This window comes from Meles meles, chromosome 3, assembly GCF_922984935.1.
Source record: "Meles meles chromosome 3, mMelMel3.1 paternal haplotype, whole genome shotgun sequence".
Classification (NCBI taxonomy): Eukaryota; Metazoa; Chordata; class Mammalia; order Carnivora; family Mustelidae; genus Meles; species Meles meles.
Window position 1 is genome coordinate 9,730,651 of NC_060068.1, and position 26,085 is coordinate 9,756,735.

The following is a 26,085-nucleotide window of genomic DNA, read 5'->3' on the forward strand; positions in this document are numbered from 1 at the left end:
TGCTCAGCGTGTGCGTTTCAGCCACGTGGTCTGTGCCAGGAGGGGTCTCACGGGGATGCCGTCGCAGGAGGCAGTTCCTGGGCAGGAGCGACGGGGTTCTTCAGGAACCTCGAGACCGTCAGCGAGCATCTCTTCCCACGACGGGTCGAGGGACTCGTCGTGGGCTGCGCGTGCGTGGGTGTGTCCCTGCGTGGGTGCGGGCGTGCACGGGGCCCGATGGGAACGGGGTTCCGGACCCGGCAGTGGCCAGGGTGTGTGTGGGGTGCTTCGGGGGACGGGACCGAGCTAGGCCAGGGCCTGGCCATCCCTGCTGAGGGGAAGGTGAGCCAGCCCACACGGAGGACCGGCGGGCAGGAAGAGCCTTGTGGCCACGGGGCCGGCGAGCCCGGGCTGGTCCTTCCTTGGCAGGACGCATGTGGGCAGCTCCGGTTCCCTGCTCGGAGCCCGGGGGACCCGCGGCCCCCACGGGAGATCGTTTCTTGTGCAGCGGAAGGCCTTGTGCCCTCGGGCTCCGGGCTCCCGGGAGCACAGCTGAGGATGAGCCCATCCTCGGAGCCGCCATCCGCCGTGGGTGCGGGGGTCCTCCCACGCCGGCCCGTCCACAACTCCGTCCTTGTTGTCGGCATAGTCGATGCAGGGAGGGCGGCAGAGGGGGCCGTGGGTGAAGAGCCCGGCGTGGGAAGTGGGGCCCACACTCACGGTGCTGGGGGTTCCTGCTTCCGAGGAAGCCGGGGCAGGACTCCAGGCAGAAGCAGAGGGGGAGCTGGGGCATGGTGGCCGCCTGGTCCCTCACCGGCTGAGCGAGGTCGTGGATACCCCCAGGCCCCTCTGGTCCTTGTTTTGGACCTCAGTCCACAGAGGGTAGCCGCTCGGTCAAGGCAGGATGGCAAGTCCGGTGCAAAGACAGCAAGCGGCCGAGACCCGTCACAGTGGGGTTGTCCGTGGAGACAAGAGGGTGCGGTGGCCAATGCTGGAGAGGGTCTCGGCCTTGGCCTCGGGGCACCCGGGCTGGCGCGGCTCTGCCTTCCCGCGGAGGCCCGCGCGCGCCGCCCGCCCTCGGGCACCTGCCGCCGCGGGAGCACCTGCCCCCTCCTCTCTGCCGAGGGCTCTCTCCTGCGCCAGCCGTGCCTCCTCCCACGCCAGCCAGCGGCTGCCGGCCGTGTAGCCCGGGAGCCTGGACATCCCGACGACCACCTTCCCCCGCCGGGGGACCGAGCCATGCGGGGGGGGGGGATGTGTTCTCCCAGTGGGCCCGAGGTCAAGGCCCCCCCACGGCGCTCCCTGCCCTGCTTTGGGCTCATTGCGCCCTGTCCCCACTCAGCTCCCAGGGCCCAGGTCCTCCTCCGTTGGTGGAACAGCCTCGGCCCGGGCTCCCCACAGTGGGCCCGGGAGCGGCTCGTCCGGACCTTCTGGCCTGGCCCCTCCCTGCCTGGCCTAGGGGCCCCCCGGCTGGCCTCCCGGGCTGGTCCGAGGCGACCCAGCGCAGGCAGGCTCAGGGCACTTCACCGGAGATGTCCGGGGACCCCTGAGCGAGTGCCCAAGCCTGGCCCAGCGCACCGGGCTTGTGAGGGGCCCAGCGCTGGAGGCGGGCATCCCGCCACGGGGCACGGGGTGTGTCCTGGTCATGGCGGCCCCACGTGGTGGGTGTGGCCCCTGAGGGATCCCAGAAGAGGCAGGAGAGACACGGGGGTCGACAGGACATTGCTTCCCAAGGAGGACAACGTCAGGCTCAGAGCACCTGCGAGGTCCTTAGGAAAACTCGGAGGCCCTGGGGATGTTGGCTGCGATGCTGTCCCTGGGGCCCAAGAGTGGTGCCCCAAAGCCCCAGTCAACACGGCCCGACGCAGTCTTTGGGGCTTCGGGGGATCGGGGCCGGTGGGCCATGAGGAATCCCAGGGCGTCACGTGGAGGATATCCTGACTTGGTGTCCCTTTTCGGAACTCGATGTTTCTGGAGGCAGTGCTAAGCCTCGTTCTCTTCCGCCCTCTGTGCAGCCGGCCCCCGTGTTCCGCAGCGGATTCCAGGTGGCCATCCCGCTGCTCACCCTGAGGACCGTGCCCCGTCAGCGCCCACAGTGACCGTGAGTGCCCCGGGGACAGGGACCATGTGGTTGGGGCTGCTCCCCCGGGATGAAGCCCCAGGGCTCAGTTGCCTGCTGGGACCCCAGAGCCTCTGCTGGGTGAGGGAGGAATGGAGGGAGTCAAGCTGGGGGAGAGGGAGGAAAGGAGGGAGGGAAAGAAGAGGAAGGCCTAGACTAGACGGGGAGGGAGGGCAGGAGGGAGGGAAGGAAGGACTCAGGGACTGAAGGCCTGAGGGAGGGAGGCCGTGAAAACACAGGAGTGCGGCCCATGCCTCTGGAGTCCTTGGGTGGAGGGAGGTGCGAGGGCGTCCCCGGCCAGACCCTGGATGGTGGCTCAGGGCAGGTGCATCTGTCCTCGCCGTCCTGCCCTTCCTCCTCCTGGGCCATCCTGGATGGCCTTCAGCCATCCTGGACCCTGTCCACCTCCTCATCCACCAATTGTGACTGTTCCCAGGAGCAGGGGGGGCAGGAGGGCTCTCAGGAGGGGCTTCCCGGATCCGGTGCCCCGGAGGAGACTGGGACGGTTAGCTCCAGGACGTTGTCACCTGAGCACTGGGACCGAGGACGGCGTCCACGTCCCTGGGCATGAGCGCTCCCCGACTGCCTCACCCTGCTCTCTCCCTTCTGGCGTGAAACACCGTGCCAGAGGTGGCGGGCTGAGTCCCGGGACGAGCACTGCTAGGTGATGGGTGCCCCTGCGGGCTGGGATGGGTGCTGCCCGCTGTGGTCCCAGACGGGTGCCCGTCCCCCTTCTCTCCGGGGGACGTGCCCTGGACCTCCGTGTCGGCACGTTCTCCCCAGGGCTGCTGGTCCTCAGGCCAGACACCGGCCGGTCTGAGGGGGACGTGCGCTGCCTCCGTAGGGTTTCCTTGGCCAGAGGCCTTCCCGGGGAGCTCCCGCATCGCTGACACGGGCTCCCCGCGTGGCCTGTCCGCCCCCGGCCCCCGCACCCCCCCCCATCCACCTGGCATGCTTTCGGTCTGTGTCGTTGTGGGACCCGGTGCCTTGGAGCCTGGTGGGCACCAGAGGCCGGGGAGAGCTTTCTCTGGCCTTGGGTTGTGAGCGATGGGTATGCCGTGTGGGGTGTGTCTTCCAGCTGTGTGCCTCGCCCTGGTGTGTGTGCAGGCCCCAGGAGGAAGCTGCCGGGTCGCGTCTGGGGTCCGGCTGTGGTGTCCCGGCGGGAACAGGGGTCTCGGCCCCGACCTTGGGCCCCTCTGCACTCAAGGGCCCTCCGTGATCCCGTCTCCTCTAGAACCCTTCGGGGTTTTCGGTATGGCAGGGGGCAAGTTCCACGTCCAAGTCGCCCAGGACAAAACCCAGTCCCCTTTGAAAAGAGGTGGGCAGACACCCGGGCACCTCCAGAGTCATTCCCCTCCCAGAAATGTCCAGATCCGGGGAAGGAAGGGAGAGAGAAAGCAGCTGAGGCGTGGCGAGGGGCCGGACTAGGGGAGCAATGGGCAGGGAGGGCTTGGGCTCAGGGTCCCCTTCGGGGAAGGAGTTGTTCCACAGCGATGTTCTGGGCTGTTGGGGGGCGGTGGGGGGGGCGGGGGGGGCGGCGGCGCCGGGGACGGACTTAGGGTTGAGCACGGGTTCCACGGAAAAACGATGCATTTTATTTAAAAGAGATAGGCGAGAGCGTCGAGGGCATGCAAAGCTAGGATGACGGTGAGACCGAAGCAGAGAGAAAGAACCCAGGCGGAGGGGAGGAACCGTGGCGGCGGGCCATCGGGGTCGGGGCATGGAACGGAGGGTACCCGTCCAGGGAGCTCTCCCCGCAGAGCGGGGGGCTCTGGATGGGGCTCTGGGAGCCCCGCAGGAGCAGGGGTAGGGGCAGGGGTTGGGACAGGGGCCGGCACAGGAGCTGGGCCTGGTGCATGAGCTGGGACCGGGGCAGGAGCAGGAGCAAGGGGAGGGACAGGGTCAGCAGGAGCGGCCGGTGCAGCATGCAGGGCTGGAGCTGGGTCAGGGCCAGGAAGAGGAGTGCAGGCAGGGCCAGTGGAAAGGGCAGGAGCAAGGGGCAGGAGCTGTGTGTGGGGCTGGAACAGGTGTCCGGTGGGAACAGGGAGAGGCAGGGGAAGAGACAGTGGCCCTGCGAGGGGCAAAGGGAGGGGCAGCGGTCCTGGCCGAGGCCGGGGAAGCGGCAGGGCCTGGGTGTGGAGCAGCAAGAGGGACCCGCAGGAGCAGGAGAAGGGGCAGGAGCAGGGGCAGGACCTGGGTCTCGGGCAGGAGCAGGGGCCCAGGCAGGGAGAGGCGAAGACACAGGGGCCCTGAGAGGGGCAAGGGAAGGGCCAGCGGTCCTTGGAGGGGCAGGGGAAGGGCGCGGGCAAGCGGCAGGGGCAGGGGCCGGAGCAGGAGGACGGGTGGGGTCTGGAGCAGGAACAGGGACCCAGGGAGGAACACGGGAAGGGGCAGTCTTCCAGGCAGGGGAAGGGGCAGGGGCAGGAAGAGGTGCAGGGCATGCGTGTGGGGCAGTAATCGGGGCAGAGGCAATGGCACGGACAGGGGCAGGGGCAGGGACAGGGGCCGGATCCAGGGTAGGAACTGGGCCTGGGGCAGGAAGGAGGGCAGAGGCAGGGGCAGGGGAGTGGCCAGTGGTCCTGGCGGGGTTTGGAGAAGGGGCAGGAGCTGGGTCTGGGGCAGGAGCAGGGGCACAGGCCGGCGATGGGGTAGGGGTCCTGGCAGGGGCAGAGGCAGGGGCAGGGCAAGGGGCAGGGATCCTGGCAGGGGCAAGGGAAGGGGCCGTGGAAGGGGCTGGAGCCGGGAGAATTGTCCCGGCGATGGCTGGCGCAGGATCCAGGGCCCGAGCCGGGACTGGGTCAGGATCAGGGGCACAGGCGGGGACAGGGCAGGTGTCCGTGGCCGGGGTCGGGGCAGGCGAAGGGGCAGGATCAGATACAGGAGCTGGGTGTGGGGCCAGAAGAAGGGCAGAGGCACGGGCAGGGGAAGGGGCAGCAGCTGTCTCCGGGGCAGGCGAAGGGGCAGGGGCCGGGCAAGGGGAATGAGTCCTTGCAGGGGCTGGGGCAGGGGCTGGGTGTGGGGCAGTAAGAGGGGCGCAGGCCGGGGAAGGGGCCGGGGCCAAGGCCGGGGCAGGGGACGGGGCAGGGGCAGCGGCAGGGTTTGGAGCTGGGTCAGGTGCAGTGGTGCTGGCTGGTGCAGGATGCAGGGCAGGAGCGGGGCCTGTGGCAGGATGAGGGGCCCAGGCAGGGACGGGGGAAGGCGCAGGATCGTGAGAGGAGCAGGAGCAGGAGCAGGGCCCGGGGCAGGAGCAGGCCCCAGCTCTTCCTGGGCAGCGTCAGGCTCTGCGGGGCCCGGTTCCTGGTCACCTGCTGGCGGCTGGTCCCCGGCTGAGGAGGCGGCAGGCACCGTCTCCCAATCCCCAGCTCCTGCTGATGTCAGGAGGGGCCCGAGCTCCTTGCCAGGAGCAGCTGGGAGAGGAGAGAAGGTCCCGTGCTTGCCTGCCTCTGCGTGTGCCTTGGCGCCCACAGGACCCAGGCGGGGCGTGGCGGAGAGGCCGCAGCCAGGGAAGGAACCCTCAGCGGGACGGCTCCCCGAGGGCAGTGTCCCCGCTGGGTGCTCTGAGCCCAGTCCCTGCTCCTGGCCCCCCACCAGCCTGTGGGGCTCGTCCCTGTGGGCCCAGCACCGACCCGTCCCCGCACACGCCCAGGCACCCAGCCCGGCCCCTCCTTCTCACCCTGGGGCTCGGCTTGCGCAGGTGGCCTGGCAGGCTCGGAAGCCTTTCCTGGGCCTGCGGACTCCTGGGTCAGAGAGGAGGTGGTGTCCGCCTGCCTCTTCTCTTCCTCCGTGGCCTTCGGCAAAGACAGGGACCGGTCGCTGGCCCGGAGCCATCCCAGGCCCGCCCGGCCGACCCCACTGTCCTCTTGCCCGGTCCCCCTGCTGCTCCCACGTGGGCCCCAGACCTGTGCCTGCCCAGCCCTACCCCCGGTCCCGGGACCCACACCTGCAGGGCCCGGGACCCACACCTGCAGGGCTCTGGGGATCGACCCTGGCCAGGAGCTCACATCCCCCACACCTGTCCCACCCAGCCAGCCTTGACCTTGACCGCGACCTGCCCACCGGGCATCTGACCCCTCATCCACCTGCTCCTGCTCAGGAAGGCCCCACCGCACGTGAGCCCTCCTTCCAGACACATACCTGCACAGGCACGCTCATAGCCACACACACACACACACACACACACTCACACAAAAACACATACACACGCAAACCCAGCGGTTGAGGGGACCCGTGGCTGCGCCCGTCGATGCGAGCGTGTGGGGCTGGGCGGCCGGCTCTGGCCTCCCGGTGTCACCTTAGTCTCCTTTCGGCCGATAGGCCAGAGGCGTCGGGCAGCCCTGAAAGGACCTCCCGAACGCGGGGAAGTGGTAGGCGGGCGCGCTGTCCTCCGTCTCCACCGTCCCGAGTTTGGGAGGCAGCATGCGAACATGGTGTCGGTTGGACGATGTCCAAAGCAACGAGCTGCGCAGGGGGGCGTCCCTGGAATGTGGGTGCCTGGTGACGTGGGTTCCAATTCTGTTGGGCTCTGTGGTCAGGGAAGTGAGGTCACCGCTTCCTGGGGACCCCTGCCCCGACTTCCTCCTCACACCGGAGCCCCCGAGGGCCCCTCCCCCAGCCGCTCCGTGCTCACCCCCACCCCATGCCGCGTCCAGACAGTGGCCCCCACACATCGGACTTGTTTCGGTGGTGCTGACGGCAGCAGGCCACCGCGCTGAGCCCTGCCCGCATGCAGGGGCCCGTCGGTGTTGGGCATGCACCCGCGTGTGCAATGGGGTGGGGGGGGCGGTCAGGGAGTCAGCGTGGGTCCGGCTCGGGAGATCCTCCCGAGGAGACTCCCAGGTTCCCACTCACAGCTGCGTGTGTGTTCCCGTGGGTCCACGCCCTGTCCGAACCCGGGGTGTGCTCAGCGTGTGCGTTTCAGCCACGTGGTCTGTGCCAGGAGGGGTCTCACGGGGATGCCGTCGCAGGAGGCAGTTCCTGGGCAGGAGCGACGGGGTTCTTCAGGAACCTCGAGACCGTCAGCGAGCATCTCTTCCCACGACGGGTCGAGGGACTCGTCGTGGGCTGCGCGTGCGTGGGTGTGTCCCTGCGTGGGTGCGGGCGTGCACGGGGCCCGATGGGAACGGGGTTCCGGACCCGGCAGTGGCCAGGGTGTGTGTGGGGTGCTTCGGGGGATGGGACCGAGCTAGGCCAGGGCCTGGCCATCCCTGCTGAGGGGAAGGTGAGCCAGCCCACACGGAGGACCGGCGGGCAGGAAGAGCCTTGTGGCCACGGGGCCGGCGAGCCCGGGCTGGTCCTTCCTTGGCAGGACGCATGTGGGCAGCTCCGGTTCCCTGCTCGGAGCCCGGGGGACCCGCGACCCCCACGGGAGATCGTTTCTTGTGCAGCGGAAGGCCTTGTGCCCTCGGGCTCCGGGCTCCCGGGAGCACAGCTGAGGATGAGCCCATCCTCGGAGCCGCCATCCGCCGTGGGTGCGGGGGTCCTCCCTCGCTGGCCCGTCCACATCTCCGTCCTTGTTGTCGGCATAGTCGATGCAGGGAGGGCGGCAGAGGGGGCCGTGGGTGAAGAGCCCGGCGTGGGAAGTGGGGCCCACACTCACGGTGCTGGGGGTTCCTCCTTCCGAGGAAGCCGGGGCAGGACTCCAGGCAGAAGCAGAGGGGGAGCTGGGGCATGGTGGCCGCCCGGTCCCTCACCGGCTGAGCGAGGTCGTGGATACCCCCAGGCCCCTCTGGTCCTTGTTTTGGACCTCAGTCCACAGAGGGGAGCCGCTCGGTCAAGGCAGGATGGCAAGTCCGGTGCAAAGACAGCAAACAGCATATTTGACTGTAGTTCATGAAACCAGCTGTGGTCGGCCTACAGCAATAGCCCCGTAGAAGGTGTGACCAGCACCGTCTCTCTTTTCTTTTAGGAAGGAATCTGAGGGGTGTGGTTGGGTCCCAGCCTCGGGTCCCTCCACTCCGCGGGTCATGGGCTTGCAGCCAGCACCCTGCTCAGCTCCCCGATGACTTATGGGCACTTATAGGAGCCAGGGTTGTGGTGGGCTTCGGTTTCCGAGCTGGAGATCCTGTTAGGAACATCAGTTACTTCAGCACAGGAAACTCCCATCACGCTTGAAGTACATCTGTGGACGACAGAGAAGACCTTTTTTCTTAAAACTGCATTTTATTAGTTTAAAAGAATAAGTATATTTTATGTTTTAAAACAAACTTAGTAACTTGCATCCCCTTAAAAAATAGGATCTGATGGATCCTTCTCCTGTTCACTGTCCTTACCCCCAAGGTGACACTGTCCCCGTCCTCGCCTTTGCAGTGGATGCTGAACTTTGGCATGTGGAGTTCAGACCGCAAGCAGGCGCTTGCGTTTCGGGGTTCAGCTTGAGAGCTCTACACATCGTCACTGATGACTTCCATAAAGAAATTGGTTACTGGGATCCCTGGGCGGCTTGAATGGTTAAGGGTCCGACTCTTGTTTTTGGCTTAGTTTGTGACCTCAGGATCATGAGATCGAGCCTCATGTCGGGATCCGCGATCAGTGGGGGAGCCTGCTTGACAGTCTGTCCCTCTCCCTCTGCCCCACCTTACAACACTCACACTCTCTCCAAAAAAGAAAAGAAAAGGAATCTGTTCGAGTGGGCTTCCATTTACCAGACCTTCATTCTGTGCGAGGCACTGAGGAAAATGCTGATGGATGCTCTCGTGACTTTTCCGGCAACCTAGAAGATGATATGTATCATTGTCCCCATTTTACTTCCGAGAAACAAAGGCCCCAGAGGTTCCGGTGACACCCAGGTTCCAAGGTGGGAAGTGGCCAGGCCCAGATGTGGACCCCTCCACACCCACTTCCCTGGCCCTGGAGGGAGAGCCGGTCTGTGCTCACATCTCTTCTCAGGGCTGACGGTTCAGCCAGGGTGTGATTTGGGAACAGTGCTCCTGAGCTGTGGCAAGATCAACACATTCACTTGGGCAGGTGTTTACTGAGCCTGGTGCTCTGGTGGGATAGCTCCCAGTGCTGAACAGTGTCAGGTCTGGCAGGGTGAGTGGACAGATAGGCTGTCACGTGAGTGATCTCCTGGGGTAGGGAGACACTCTTTGACTTGCCAGAGCTGGAGACTTACTGGGGCTTCCAAGAGCGAGTCTGGCCTAAGCCACATGGGCAGCCACTACATGTGAAACAGAGATGGGGCTCTTGACATTCCAGGTGGTCTCTGCCCACTACGTGGGGGCTGCCGAGCCGCAGGTGGACCTCCTGAGCTGCTGTGCTGTCCTCCCGGGGTGTCTGGCCCCCACTCAGGGCTTGCCTGTGTGGTGCTGGGGTCACGGGGCTGAGTTGGCTCCACAGCCTGTTCTGCAGGTGAGCCGCCCGCCCCCGCACCCGGAGCTTCGTGTAGCAGGAGAAGCGCGTTCTCGGAAAGCAGCCTGTCCCACAGTCTGAATCAGAGCGTGTCCTCACACTGCACAAGCCCGTTCTTCCTATAACAGAAGGACCCCAGGGAGCACCGAGAGACCTGTGCCCAGGTCTTGCGCTCAAGAATTTGGAGCCCCATGTCCCCGTGCCCTGCAGCTTCCTTGTGTGACCAAGCTCTGAACACTTCACCCCCTCTGGCCTTGCTGCTGTTCACAATGAATGTGACAGCCAGCTGCCCAGAGCGTTGGCCCAATGGTTCTGGGTCTGGAGCCTGGGGCCGGGGCCCAGAGGTCTCACGTTGGGGTTCTGGCGTCTCATGTTGGTGTCTGGGGTCAGGAATCAGGGGTTGGGACCCTGGGGTCGGGGTCTGGGATCGAGAGTTGGGTGTTAGGTGTCTGGTGTTGGGGGTCAGGGGTCAGGAATCAGGAGTCTGGCCTCTATTCTTGACCTAGATGCCGGGGTTCATTTGACGTAGTCTTCCAGCTCCCTCTTCCTCCGCATTGTTCCGTGTTTACATCTCATTTTGTCTTCTTTTCCCCTCATTTTGACATACCCTGGATTGCCTTGTTAGATTTTTTAGACTGGTAAAGGTTTAGAACCTGAAAGATTCACCTGATTATTTTCTTTTTGATATAAATTTTCTTTTAGAGCAGATTTTTTTCCCCTTGGACTTTGCCTCTTCATGTGCTCCTTTCATAAGTTTACTGTGGGTGTAGAATTTTTACATTTTGTTTGAGTGTAACTGAAAAATCCCATCCTGATGTGAATAAGCCCATACTTTTGGGCACTTTTCAAGAGCTCACAATAAGAGCTCTTTCTTTAGATGAAGACTTACAGTTTAAAAGATGACCTCAATATGAAAAGAGTGATTTAAAAATCTTTCAATGCCTTTTTTTTTTTTTTTTAAATTCTCGAAAACCAGGATAAATCCTCGGACAGAATTCTTCGATGGGAAAATTACCATCTAATTTGGCAACAGGAAGAAAGTCCCACACTGACGGAGCCTCAGAGGGAGCCAGGTCTCCTTTCTAACTCCCCAGGGGTCTGCCTCCAGGCTCCTGGGGTGGCCGTGACCTCTTCCGTCTGATCTGTGCCCATCGGAGCCCCACCTTCCTCTGCAGTGCGTGCTGGAGAGCGGTGCCACCAGGAGATGTAGTTCAGACAGGGGGTCCGGTCAGGGAGGGGGCGTGACGGGAATTCTGTTTTGCCCGCTTTGAGTTTGAGGAGACTGCGGACCTCCAGTGAGCGGTCTGCGTGGACAGAGAGGATGTGAGGTATATCCTCACCGGTGGGTGCTGCTGTCCGAGAGGTGATGAGGTCACGAGGTGGGCAAGGTCGCGGGGGATATAGACCCCATGTTCTCCCCGTGGGTCGTCCTCTGCTGCCATCATCAGCTCAGCCGCCTCTGTGCAGTCACCCCTGTGTTGCTCATATGTTCTCTCGCTCCAGACCTGTGGGGCTCCAGGCCGGATACCTGCCCCAAGGCAGTTCAGACCCTGTCCTTGCTCCCCAGGCGGCCATGTGGAGGGGCTGAGGTTAGGCCCTCGTACCCTAACCCAAATCCCACCCACAGTGCAGGGAGAGGCCACTTCACAGGAACACACAGAAGCTTCTTGGAGGAGGAACCAGCTGTGCATGGATGGGGGGAAGCCATGGCAGGGGAGGGGAGGACAGGAGAGCGAGTCACGTCAAGACTGGGGTTCGAGCACTACATGGCACATCCCCGCTGTGTCCCCAGGTTTCCTCCCTGCTCTGTCACTCAGCTGGCAAGCCACGGAGCTGGTGACCTGCCCTTCGGCTTCTGCTCTCTATGTGACAACATTGTTAGAAAACAGAGGAGGCGGGGCTCTCGAGTTCAGAGTGCCTGCAGACCCCCGGGGGGCTTGTTCAAAAGAGAGGTTTCTACTCACACCCCTCCTCACTGCTCAGGGCTGTGCCGGGATCTGGAGTCGTACCTAGGTGAATCTGATGCCAGGGTCCCCGTTCTTGCTATTGGTTACTATGGTGATAAGATGGGGTTACAATGGCCCGGTTGCCTGGTAGAGGTGGGGTGGGGGTCAGCAGGGCTCTGCCTGGGCCCCACGTCTATTCCCTCAGGAGCCAGAGGCCAAAAGGCTCAGAGTATGTGTGTCCAAGTCTCAGCCTGTCTGTGCCCCAGCACAGCGAAGACTCAACTTCTTATTCTTGTTTGTCCCCCAGCAATGTTTTCAGCCTGATTCCTGGATGGGGGCAAAGAAGAGCATCTCAAAGGTAACGGCAGAGTCTTTGGAGTCAGGGTGGTTCCTTCTAGAAAGATCTAGAACCCAAGTAGAAATACATGTATGTATCCAACTCCAGGTAATTATAGCCAAAGAGATCCTCGGTTCCCAGGGTGACTCCGAGCTCCTCCCTCTTGTGATTTCTCGAATCTTGACAAAGGACAAGGCAGAGCTCTGACCTCTGTTGGAGTGGATGTGGTCAAAGAGTTAACACGCGGCCCAGCGGGCTGCACGGGGATCCCAGAGGGATGGCACGCATGCTGGTTCCGGCCTCCCTTCAGCTGCTTCAGTGGGGCCAACTGGGGATGAGGAACCCTCTGACCCCACAAGGGCGCAGGCAAGGGAAGCCCCACTGTCCTCTCAGAGCTAATTTCTTCTGGCTGGCTGCCAGCAGGTGAGGCGAGCGCCCCCAGCCAGCACCGCGAGTGAGCCGGCAGGGCTGGGCCCGAGAGCCAAGTCCCGACCCCAGCTCTCCTCCCTCTGTCCTACTGGTTGGATGGACAGGTGGCTCTTGGGGCCGAGCTGCCATGACTGCTCTCTTCAGCAGAGGCGAGGTCCCCCAACTGCAGGGCCAAGGGAGAGCCCACCGCTGAGGTGATGATAGCTTTCTGTCCCTCCTCTCCACTCACTGAGATGGGCCTTCCTTGGCCTTCCAGACGGAGGACGGCTTCCCCACACCTTCTCCGGGAGCCTGCCTCCCCGCCGCCCTTCACAGGGCCTGGCTGGGGTCAGCAGGGATGGGGGCAGGGACATACTCCTCCCCTTCACCTGGGGCGCCTCCCCTTGAGGAACTGTGTTAGCGGTCGCTACTATTCATGAAGTAAGTGACTCAGAGGGCACCTTTCCTCTCTTCAGCCAAGATGACCACCCTGTGGTCCCACAGCAGAAGTTTGAGGCAAAGCTGTCCAGGTGAGGGGCGGGGAGCTGGGATTGCAGGTTTGGGAGGGCCTGGGGGATGTTGCCGGGCTGCTGGGTATTCCAGGGCACCCCCGGGCACCCCAGCTTCTGCCCTCTGGTCTCCGTACCTCCTCCCTGCAGGGAGGGGCTCTCCCCAGGCTGCTGTCCCCCTCTGGTGGGAAGGCCCCTTGGGTGGAGCTGTGCCCCAGCTCCCACACATGGCCAGCGTGTCCAGGGTCCCTCTGTCCTGTGGCAGACTCCTGCTCTACTTGCCTGGCCACACGGCCAAAGCTTTGTCTTACATGGGGAGCTTTTCTCCGCAGGGGCCATGCGTGGGGACCCCTGGAGGAGTCCTGCCTGTCTGGCTCAGCAGCATTTCTCCCAGGACCTGGCCCTGGACTCTGAACACTGTTTTCCCTCAGCGAAAGTGACTGCCACCGAGACACCTGCAGAGTCCCTGAGGTACCCAGGTACCCAGGTACGGGGGACACTTCTTTCGCCTGTTTCTGTGCCTCTTTCCAAGCAAGGGAACAGGTGCCTCCCTCCTCCCCTTCCTCGTCCCTCTGCCCCTCCCAAGGCTGGTTCACAGGGAAGGAAGGACAGGGACCCTGGGATAGGAGGAGAATGAGGGTCAAAGAAAAACAGGGGAAGACGTTCGATGGTGGGAGTCACAGAAGTCTCTTCTTGACCTCATGCTTTGTGGCCGCCCCAGCTCAGGTGTGGCATCTGTGGGGGACTCAGCTGAGGGGAAAACTGGACGGTGTGGTCATCGTGGTCTGGGGGACAAAGGAGGCTGCCGGTGGGTGGGTGGGGGTAAGGCGATGAGGTAGATGCCAGCACAGTGTAGGGGTGGATGGGGTGGGAGTGGGCCAGCCCTCATTCTCCCAGCCCGCAGATAAGAGCAGGACCCAGGACTCAGTCACAGTGAGATGGGCCCATGTGAGAACTGAGAGCGCACAGGGAGAGAAGGAGGAGATGTGGGCGTCTAGAACCTCAGCAGTCCTCACAGACCACGAGGGGTGACCCCTTCCTTTGCTGGGGCTTTAGCCTCATCAGTGTATCACTGGGAAGCCTGCAGCATCCTTATGGCTGGGTGGGCAGGCGCCATGGAGGTGTGGGTGTGAACAAGGCAGATGGAGGAGGGGAGGAAGGGAGGAGGGAGAGAGGGAAGAAGGGAGGAGGAAGGGGGTAGGAGGAAGAAGGGCAGATTGGAAGGAAGGGGGTAGGAAGGGAGGCATAAATGGGGGAGGGAAGGAGGGGGGCAGGACTGCAGGAGGCAGGTGAGGGCCTGTGGCTGGATGCTGGCTCCCAGCAGAGCTTGCCAGCTGGACAGGGAGGACAGCACCTTGCAGCTGTGTTGAAGAGGGGCGCATGCCCCGGGGAACCCAGGAAGCCCTCCTGTGGGGCCAGGGGCGCATGTCACCAGGTGTCGCTCTTTTCCAGGTTGAGGTGCTCTTGGGGTGCAGGGAGTCAGGGGTGGCTTGGGATGCAGGTGAACTCAGTGGGACTTGCAGGGGCCGCTAGGCACATCCCTGCTGGAATTAGCGGCCCCACACCTGAGAGTCACCTGACCCAGAGCTCAGGGCGTGGGACTTTGAGGGTCGGGCAGCCTCCACTGACCGCCCACAGGGGCCAGCCACTGGGCTGGGAGCTGAGCACCCCAGTCCCTCAGCAGCTGCTCTGTCGCCCTGACCCTGTCCCAGACACGCCACCCGAGGCTTCGTGTCCTAGTTGGCCGCAGCGGGTTTACCAGGGGGCCGAGCTGGATCCGAGCCCTCCAGGACTTCAAGGGTGACTGGTTTGCTCTGCAAACCTGCTTGTGTCTCACGAAGCATATCTTCACCTTCACGTGCCGCCGCTCAGGCAGCTTTGCCCTCTGACGCCGGCGGACCGTCCTTGTTCCTTTGGTGGGCAGCCTGCTCTCCTGCCCGGGTGCTCTGCCCGGCTCGGGCTGCTTCACAGAGGCCCACGCAGCACAGAGGCCCACGCAGCACTGTGACAAACAACACCGCGGCACGAGAATTCTAACCATGCGGCCAAGTTGCGGAAGTGTCCCGGGAACGTGTGCATGTCCCCCACTGACATCCCCCCCGATGTTCTTTCCTCTCTCTCCCTCATTCTCCCTAGTGTTACTGGCATATAACGGACAGGTCACTTCGTGTACGTGTAGAGGGAACGACACAGTGATTTGACGGGCGTGGGTACAGCACGTTAGCTGCTGTCGCCACTGTATGTCTCGTTCCCAGAACTTACCGTCTTCCGTCTGGAAGATGCTACCATGCAGCCCCTCCACCACATCCCAGTCCTGCCATCCTGCCTCTGGTTAGCTGCTCATCTGTTCTCTGTTGCCATGGGTCAGGTTGTCTTAGGTTCCACGTGCGGGTGTGATCGTACCATGTTCCTCTGTCTCTGTCTGACCCACGCCATAGAGCCTAGTGGCCTCAGGTTTCAAGTGTGTTCTACAAACGGCAGGGCTGCTCTCTTTTTCGTGATGGAGTGACGCATGTCTCACGCCTTGTGTGTCCAGTCAGCTGCGGATGGATGCTTCGGTCGTTTCAGTGTCTTGGCTCTTGTAAACAACACTGCAGCGCACGTGGAGAGATGTCGTCGCTTCGAGATATGGCATTAATCTTCTGTCCCGTGCTTGGGAGTGGGGTTACTGAAGTCCCCAATCAATATGGTATTGCTGCTTATTTCTTTTTGAGTTTTGTGAGTATTTGCTTTATGGGTTTGGGCGTGCCGATGTTGGGTGCATAAGTGTTTACAGTTGTCATTTCTTCTTCAGGGATGGAGCGCTTATCGTCATATAACATTCTTTGTCTTGTTTGATCATTTTTAGTTCAAATCCCACGTTGATGTCAGTATAACTATCCCCCTGTTTTGGGGCCACTGTTTGCTTGAAATTCCTTTCACTTTTTCTTTGCTCTTGCTCTGTGTCTCTAAAGCTAGAGTGAGTCTCTCCCAGAGAGACTCCCAGAATATCATTGGATCTTTTGGAAAAAAGCAATGTATCCTTTCACCACTCAGTGTCTCTCAATTGCAGAATCCTCTTACATTTAAAAACCTTTAATTATTGAGAGGGAAGGACTTACTTTCTCCGTTTTGCTCAGTGTTTTCTCCTTGTGGACCTTTGTTGCTCACCTCTCTTTAGCTTTGACGCCTTTATCATAATCTTTTGTGGGTCTGTGACCGGCGTTGCTGCTGCGGTTGTCGGGTTACATAAAATATCTTCTCCTAATAACCAGCTGATAACGACCTGACTTCAATAGCCTCCATAAGGTCTCTTTTTCATCCTCTCTCCCTCGATGTTCCATGATTGATGCTCCAATTTGTGCATGTTTAAATATTGTGTTTTCATGAACAAATTATTGTGGTTATGATTCGTTTTTATGTTTGTTTTTTAACTTTCGAGCTAGGGCTGCAAGTGCCGTACGCACTGCCGTGACACTCGTGCGTCTGACTTTGACTGAAGCTCACTGTAACCAGCGAGTCGTCTACATGCATCAGTGCACTCACAGGAGGTCATGGAACCCGTTTCTTTCTGCTGGAAGAGTGGGATGCCCTGGGACATTTCTTGTAAGGCATGCCCGGGGCTGACGGACCCCCAGCTTTTGTTTGGGAAAGGCTTTATCTCTCTTTTTCTGAAAAGCGGCTTTGCTGGGGTAGGGTTCTTTCAATACTTTTACTTTTGTTTTTGTTTTTTGGAGAAGGAGAGAGCATAGGAGTGGAAAGGTGGGGCAGAGGGAGAGAATCTTAAGCAGGCTCCTGATGAAGGGCTTGATCCCACAACCCTGAGATCACGACCTGAGTTGAATTCAAGAGTCAGACACCCAACCGACTAAGCCACCCAGGTGCCCCAGTATACTGAATACATCCTCTCACTCTCCCCTGGCCTGCAACGTTTTGTTGAGAAATCTTCCCATAGTCTTAAGAGAGGATTTACCTTATATGTGATGACTTGTTTTTCTCTTGTTACTTTGAACATTTTCTCCTTGACTTTGACTTTTTTAAGTTTATTCATTTTTTTTAGTAATGGCTATACCCGATGTGGGGCTCAAACTCATGACCCCAAGGTCAAGAGTCTCATGGTCTTCCGACTGAGCCAGCCAGGCGCCCTCCTTGTCTTTGACTTTTGGCAATTTAATTCTAATGTATCTCTCTGTAATTCTTTTCAGATTCAGATTATTTGGGGTCCTTTGAGCCTCATGAATCTGGATGTCCCTGGCTCATTTGGGAAGTTTTCAGCCATTATTGCTTTAAATGTATTTTCTGTCCCTTTCTTATTCCCTTTCTTCCCTTTTGGGATTCCCATATTGCATACACTATTTCTTTTCATGATTTACCATAAATCTGTAAGCTTCACGATTAACATTTTATTATGCTGGCATGATCGCTCATCTGCCCACCTGTCATCCTTCTGTCCATCTGTCAGTTCTTACTGCTTTTGATATACACGAAGGTAAATCTGGGACATCAGCAGTGATCATCTACTAGAATTCAAGATGTGTTTATGGCTTTCCTTCTTTCCAAGTAAAATGTATACACAAACGTTTGCTGAGTCTTGGCAAATGCATATAGTTGTGTAACCAGAATCTTTTTCTACCCATATGACATTCCCACCACCCCCCATAAAGTTCCCTCGTGCCCCTTGCAAGCCAATGCGTCCCCCTCATTCCTCCTCCACATAAGTGTTTTGACTGTTTTCCCACTCTTTAAGATGATTTTTGCCTACTGGAATTGTAAAATGCATACTGTTTTGTGTTGTCTTTTCTCACTCAGGATCATCACGTGGGGATTTACTGTGATTTTGCATGAATCAGCAGCTCTGTTTTGTTGCTTAGCATTCTATCACGTGGGTGTACTGTAGTTGGGTAACCCATTTTCCTTTTGCCAGACACCCCGTTTCCAGATTTTGGATATTATGAGTAAATATGGATGGTTGGACAGATCTTTTGTGGATGTACATTATATTTTTCCTTGATTGAACATCCAGGAGTGGAATTGCTCAGTCCTAGGTCAAAATCACGTATAGTTTTGTAAAATATTCCCAATATTTTCGTGTATTGGTCATATGATTTTCCATCCTCATCTGCCATATAGGGAGGTTCTGACCACTCCGCATGCGCCACAGAATTTTGTGATGTGAGTCACCTGTAAACATTTATACGTGGGTCTTTGTTCTGACATATGAGTGGATCTCTGGAGTGGAGTCCTGGAAGTGAAATTGGGGAGAGAATAGACACATTTAAAGCTTTGGTATATTGGTGGCTCTCAGTCAGTAGGGCGTTCATCTCTTGATTTCGGATCGGGTCATAATCTAGGGTTGTGGGATCAAGCCCCATATTGGGCTCTGTGCTCAGCAGGGAGTCTGCTCCTCCCACCCCCAAGAACCCTTTCTCAGTAAACAAATAAATAAGGGGTAGAGAAGATGGCAGGGAAGTAGGAGGAGGCGCCCTTTCAACCTGTACCCTAAAGTGAGCTGATTACCTACCAAAGAACTCCTATCACCCATGAAATCAGCCTGAGATCAGAATTATACACGTCTGAATCTCTACAGGAGCAGAAGACACCAGTGGCAGGTAAAGCAGAGTGGGAACATCGGACTGATATCGGAAGATAAACAAAAGGGGGAGGGAGCCACCAGAGGTGACCGATTGGAAAGTAATACCCCAATACAAGAGTGCCCTGCGACTGGGGACCAGCATTAACTTGGAGTCTGGTAGAAAGCACTCAAAAAAAAAAGAGCAAAGGATCATGGGGGGTAATAGTGGGAATTGGGGTGATTAGGGACAGGGACATAAGTCCCTGGACCCAGGACAGCCTCCCCTGGCCCAGAACCAGAGAGAGTGCAGTGGAGAAATCAGGTCTTGGTCCCTGAGCCACCAGCACCCGTGAGCTGCCAGTGTGCCCAAGAATGCATGGGGTCCGGCTCCCCTGAGGTGCTGGGAGCCTGGCCAGACAGCAATCCTGAAACGCGCACCTCCCACACCCTCCCCTGGGAGAGGTGCTCACAGGTGCTAGCCTGGAGCTCTGGCATCCGGAAAAACCAGACATTCCCAGCCCAGGACAGCGGGACAATCTCAGTGTGCGATCTCTGCTTGGAACCTCTCTGGCGGTCTGGAGCTGCCTAGACAGCCGCCGCTGCCCCGGTATTGGGTACAATGAGGAGCTCCTGCATCCCCAGGGACAGTGACTCAGAGCCGACTCTGCCAGCAGCTCTGCAGAACATTCTCTGAGAGGGAGGTCTGGGTGCAGTTTGCTCTCCTCTAAAACTCCAAAAACCATCAAAAGCTGTCAAGGCAAGAGAAAAGAGATGAAAGAACATAAGAACCCCAGAGAAGAAAAGCCTGAAGAAAACAGTTTCCTCAGAGCCCACCCCCTTCAGGGGAGCGGGAGGACCTAACTCAGGGAACATCATTGTCTGAAAACCCACGTGGCAGGCCCCTCCCCCAGAAAACCAACCAGGAAGGAAGGAAAAAAAAAAAAAAGAAGAAGACTACAACAGAACAATCAACACTACTTGATAAATACAACTTCTATTTTTAACTCTTTGCCAATATTCTGCTTCTTTTTTTTAATACATACAGATAATTTTTTAACCTATTTACCATCACACTGAGATGTCCAGTACATCAAATTCCTTAATAACCTTCTAACCTGAACTTTTTGATACATACACCCGTGTTTTTATTTGCTTTTCTATTCTTTTTTAATTTTAACTTAGTTTAGTCTAGTTTATTCTTTTTTAATTTTTATTTTCTACTATACATATAGAGTTAAACTTCAAGGTAATCCCCTTTCCCCAATCAATGCTACCCCTATAGGCAAACCAGTTTCTAATCCCCCTGGAACTTAGGAAAGATGAGTCACTTAACAAAACCATCAAGATACATCCAGGAAGAATCAAAATAACCTTCCTTGCCCACACTGAGAATTTAAAACCACTCTCCTAATTTTTCCTTCTGCCAGTGTTTCTGTGAATTTGTGTTTGTCCTGATAGAATATAAATCTTACACTTGGGGTTCTTTCTGATGAGGGTATTCCCTTTTTTTTGCTTACATATATATATTTTTTCTCTTCTCATATACATTTATCAGTCTTTTCGTTTGTCTGTTTTTGTTTGTATACCTCATAAATTACCTTGGGGCCCATTTGGGCTGAGCCTTCCCTTTTATCTTCCCTTTTTTCCCTGTATCTCTCTCTCTCTTTTTTTTTCCTTTTTCCTTTTCCTTTTTTTTTCTTCCTTCTTCTCTATTTCTTTTTCTTTTCTTTTTTCTCTTATTTGGGTGGGGTACCCTGATTGCACAGAAGTGTTCCAGGGTGCACCTTGACTGCACCACAGTCGATACATCCAGCTGCATCCTTTCAGTCATCTCTTCCCAAAATGACTAGGAGGATGAATGCCCAAGAGAGGAAAAATACAGAGGATGGACCTTCTGCAACAGAGCTAATGGCAATCGACATAGACAATATGTCGGAAAAGGTATTCAGGCTAACAATTATCCAGGCAATAGCTAGGTTGGAGAAAGCCATGGATGACCAAACAGAATTGATTAGGACAGAACTGAAAGCCAACAGGGATGATGTTCACAATGCTCTCAATGAGTTCCAATCTAATCTAAATTCTCTAAAAGTTAGGGTAACTGAGACAGAAGATAGAATTAGTGATCTGGAGGACAAACAGATAGAGAGAAAGGATCAGGAGGAAGCCTGGGACAAACAGCTCAGAAGCCACAAAAACAGAATCAGGGAACTAAATGATGCCATGAAACGCTCCAACGTCAGAATTATTGGAATCCCTGAAGGGGAGGAAAAAGAAAGAAGTCTAGGAGATATAGTGGAAGAAGTTGTCTATGAAAATTTTCCCAATCTCACAAATGGAAACAACATTCATGTACTAGAGGCAGAGAGATTTCCCCCCAAGATTTTAGATTCTCGAAAGTCCTCGTGACACCTTATAGTTAAAATGAGGAATTATGTTTCAAGACAGACCCTCTTAAAATTAGGACAAAGAAGCGCCTTACATACAGAGGAAAGCCCATTAGAATAATTTCAGACCTGTCCACAGAGACCTGGCAAGCCAGGATGGGCTGGCAAAATATATTCAGAGTACTAAATGAGAACATGCAGCCAAGAATACTCTATCCAGCAAGATTGATGTTTAAAATGGATGGAGAGATAAAGAGTTTCCAAGACCGGCAAGGCTTAAATGACTATGCAACCACCAAGCCAACAGTGCAGGAAATATTAAGGGGGTCCTATAAAAGAGAAAAAATCCGAAGAATATCATTGAACAGAAATATAGAAACAATCTACAGACAGAAAGACTTCAAAGCTAACACGATGTCAATAAAAACCTATCTCTCAATAATCACTCTCAATGTGAATGGCCTAAATGTGCCCATAAAACAACATGGGGTTGCAGATTGGCTAAAACGACAGGACTCATCCATATGTTGTCTACAAGAGACCCATTTTGAACCTAAGGATACACCCAGACTTAACGTGAAGGGATGGAGAAGCACTTTTCATGCCAGTGGGCCTCAAAAGAAGGCTGGGGTAGCGATTCTCATATCAGATAAATTAGATTTTAAACTAAAGACCATAGTCAGAGATACAGAAGGACACTACATAATTCTTAAAGGGACTATCCACCAAGATGACCTAACAATTGTAAATATCTATGCCCCCAATATGGGAGCACCGAATTACATAAGAAAACTATTAATCAAGATAAAGAGTCATATTGATATGAATACAGTTATAGTAGGAGACCTTAATACTCCTCTCTCAGTAATACACAGATCATCGAAGCAGAAGATTAATAAAGAAATAAGAGCATTGAATGAAACATTGGACCAGGTGGACCTCATAGTATACAGAACACTCCACCCTAAAACAACAGAATACTCATTCTTCTCAAGTGCACATGGAACCTTCTCCAGAATAGACCACACACTGGGTCACAAAGCAGGACTCAACCGATACCAAAAGACTGACATTATTTCCTGCATATTCTCAGATCACAATGCTTTGAAACTGGAACTCAATCACAGGAAAAGTTCAGAAGGAACTCAAACACCTGGAAGCTAAAGACCACCTTGCTTAAGAATGCTTGGATCAACCAGGTGATCAAAGATGAACTTAAACAATTCATGGCAACCAATGAGAATGAAGACACTTTGGACCTAAACCTATGGGATACAGCAAAGGCTGTTCTAAGGGGGAAATACATAGCCATCCAAGCCTCCCTCAAAAAAATTGAAAAATCCAGAATACACCAGCTGTCTCTACACCTTAAAGAACTCAAGAATCAACAACAAATTAAACCAACTCCACAAGCAAGAAGGGAAATAATCAAGATTAGAGCAGAGATCAATGAGGTAGAAACGAGAGATACACTAGAACGTATCAATGAAACTAGAAGCTGGTTTTTTAAAAGAATCAATAAGATCGATAAACCATTGGCCACACTAATCCAAAAGAAAAGAGAGAAAGCCCGAATTAATACAATTATGAATGAAAAGGGAGAGATCACAACTAACACCAAGGAAATAGAAACAATCATCAGAAATTATTACCAACAGTTATATGCCAATAAACTAAGCAACCTAGATGAAATAGTTGCATTCCCGGAAAACTGTAAATTCCCAAAATTGAACGAGGAAGAAATTGACAACCTGAATAGACCTATATCTAGTAATGAGACTGAAGCAGTGATCAAAACCTCCCAAAAATCAAGAGCCCAGGATCTGACGGATTCCCTGGGAATTCTACCAAACTTTCAAAGAAGAAATAACAGCAATTCTTCTAAAGCTGTTCCAAAAAATTGAAGCAGAAGGAAAACTTCCAGACTCTTTTTATGAAGCCAGCATTACCCTGATCCCCAAACCAGGCAAAGACCCTACCAAAAAGGAGAATTTCAGACCCATATCACTGATGAATATGGATGCAAAGATTCTCAACAAGATTCTAGCAAACAGGATCCAGCAACACATTAAAAAGATTATCCACCATGAGCAGGTGGGATTGATCCCTGGGTTACAAGGTTGGTTCAACATTCACATATCAATCAGTGTGATAGAACAAATCAATAAGAGAAGAGAGAAGAACCACATGGTCCTCTCAATTGATGCAGAAAAAGCATTTGACAAAATCCAGCATCCGTTCCTGATGAAAACGCTTCAAAGTATAGGGATAGAGGGAACATTCCTGAACTTCATAAAATCTATCTATGGAAGACCCACAGCAAATAACATCCTCAATGGGAAAAAATTTGCAGCCTTCCCATTGAGATCGGGAACTCGACAAGGATGCCCACTCTCACCACTCTTGTTCAACATAGTATTAGAAGTCCTAGCAACGGCAATCAGAAAACAAAGAGAAATAAAAGGTATCCAAATTGACAGTGAAGAAGTCAAACTCTCTCTCTTCGCAGATGACATGATTCTTTATATGGAAAACCCCACAGACTCCATCCCCAAACTACTAGAACTCATACAGCAATTCAGTAACGTGGCAGGATACAAAGTCAATGGACAGAAATCAGTGGTTTTCTTATACACTAACAATGAATATATAGAAAGGGAAATTAGAGAATCGATTCCATTTACTATAGCACCAAGAAACATAAGATACCTGGGAATAAACCTAACCAGAGAGGTAAAGGACCTGTACTCGAGGAACTACAGAACACTCATGAAAGACATTGAAGAAGACACAAAAAGATGGAAGACCGTTCCATGCTCTTGGATTGGAAGAATAAACATTGTTAAAATGTCTATAGTGCCTAGAGCAATCTTTACTTTTAATGCCATTCCGATCAAAATTCCATCGGTATTTTTCAAAGAGCTGGAGCAAATAATCCTAAAATTTGTATGGAATCAGAAGAGACCCCGAATTGCTAAGGAAATGTTGAAAAACAAAAACAAACCTGGCGGCATCACGTTACCCGATTTCAAGCTTTACTACAAAGCTGTGATCACCAAGACAGCGTGGTACTGGCCTAAAAACAGACACATTGATCAGTGGAACAGAGTGGAGAGCCCAGATATGGACCCTCAACTCTATGGTCAAATAATCTTTGACAAAACAGGAAAAAATATACAATGGAAAAAAGACAGTCTTCTCAATAAATGGTGCTGGGAAAACTGGACAGCGATATGTAGATGAATGAAACTCGACCATTCTCTTACACCGTACACAAAGATAAACTCGAAATGGATAAAAGACCTCAACATGAGACAGGAATCCATCAGAATCCTAGAAGAGAACATAGGAAGTAACCTCTTCGGTATCAGTCACAGCAACTTCTTTCAAGATATGTCTCCAAAGGCAAAGGAAACAAAAAAAAAAAAAAAAAAGAAGAACTTTTGGGACTTCATCAAGATCAAAAGCTTCTGCACAGCAAAGGAAATAGTCAACAAAACAAAAAGGCAACCCACGGAATGGGAGAAGATATTTGCAAATGACAGTACAGACAAAAGTTGATATCCAGGATCTATAAAGAACTCCTCAAACTCAACACACACAAAACAGATAATCATATCAAAAAATGGGCAGAAGGGGCACCTGGGTGGCTCAGTGGTTTAGGCCACTGCCTTCGGCTCAGGTCATGATCTCAGGGTCCTGGGATCGAGTCCCACATCAGGCTCTCTGCTCGGCGGGGAGCCTGCTTCCCTCTCACTCTCTCTGCTTGCCTCTCTGCCTACTTGTGATCTCTCTCTGTCAAATAAATAAATAAAATCTTTAAAAAAATGGGCAGAAGATATGAACAGACGCTTCTCCAATGAAGACATACAAATGGCTATCAGACACATGAAAAAATGTTCATCATCACTAGCCATCAGGAGATTGAAATTAAAACTACATTGAGATACCACCTGACACCAGTTAGAATGCCCAAAATTAGCAAGACGAGAAACAATGTGTGTGGGAGAGGATGTGGAGAAGGGGGAACCCTCTTCCACTGTTGGTGGGAATGCAAGTTAGTGCAGCCACTTTGGAGAACAGTGTGGAGATTCCTCAAGAAATTAAGAATAGAGCTTCCCTATGACCCTGCAATTGCACTGCTGGGTATTTACCCCAAAGATACAGATGTAGTGAAAAGAAGAGCCATCTGTACCCCAATGTTTATAGCAGCAATGGCCACGGTCGCCAAACTGTGGAAAGAACCAAGATTCCCTTCAACGGACGAATGGATAAGGAAGATGTGGTTCATATACATAATGGAGTATTATGCCTCCATCAGAAAGGATGAATACCCAACTTTTGTAGCAACATGGACGGGACTGGAAGTGATTATGCTGAGCGAAATAAGTCAAGCAGAGAGAATCAAGTATCCTATGGTCTCTCTTATTTGTGGAGCATAACAAAGAACACGGTGGACATGGGGAGATGGAGAGGAGGGGGAGTTGAGGGAAACTGGAAGGGGAGATGAACCATGAGATACTATGGACTCTGAAAAACAACCAGAGGATTTTGAAGGGGCAGGGGCCTGGGAGGTTGAGGAACCAGGTGGTGAGTAATAGGGAGGGCACATACTGCATGGAGCACTGGGTGTGGTGCAAAAACAATGAACACTGTTTCGCTGAAAATAAACACACAAAAAAAAGTAAATAAAAAAATTATACAAGTTATGCCTCAATGAATTGGTTTAGTTCTTCATTTTTGTCATTTCAAGATATTTCTTGTTTCCTATCTATTTCAGTCTTAATCTTATTTTCTCTTATTCCCTGCAACAGTACAACTTTAATCAATACTGTAGAGAATACACACATCACTTCCAGATCCTCTCAGTGAAATCTCATCCATGTCCCGCCCCAATACCAAAGTTGCCCTATGTGGTTTTGCTTACAAAGGTCAACCTCCTCTTTATTTTCTCCCCTGTAAATTGCTTTGTAAATGTATATATTCAGTTTATTCCTTCATCATAATGAGAAAAGTCCTCGAAATAATGTAACTTATACATAATTTGCATATTACCATTTTGAATTGATCTTAATATCATTTCATAAGCATTATTAATATTACAGATATTCTTTTTCCTAGGTTTCCAATGTTCCTATTCAATTGCACATAAGACTTGAAAAACCTCTCACTTTATTGATTCACATATTTACAGAATAAAGTGATTTTTCACATATAGGATCATTATCATAAAGATTAGAAGTGGATTCCATGTGATGAGAAGTAATTCAGTTAAAACTATATATGATCCATTGGCAAATCTAGAAGTGTGTTCTCTAGATACCAGACAATGTAGAATTTTATTCAGAAGCAAACGAATCTCAAAAAAAGTTCATTCAGAGCACTAAATAAGTCTGGTCACTATTTTGTCTGATTATTGCATAGTTGCAACAAGAATGCACATTTAACAGAAATTTTTATCATTTTCCTAAAATTTTATAAGAGATCTCAGACTAAACTTTA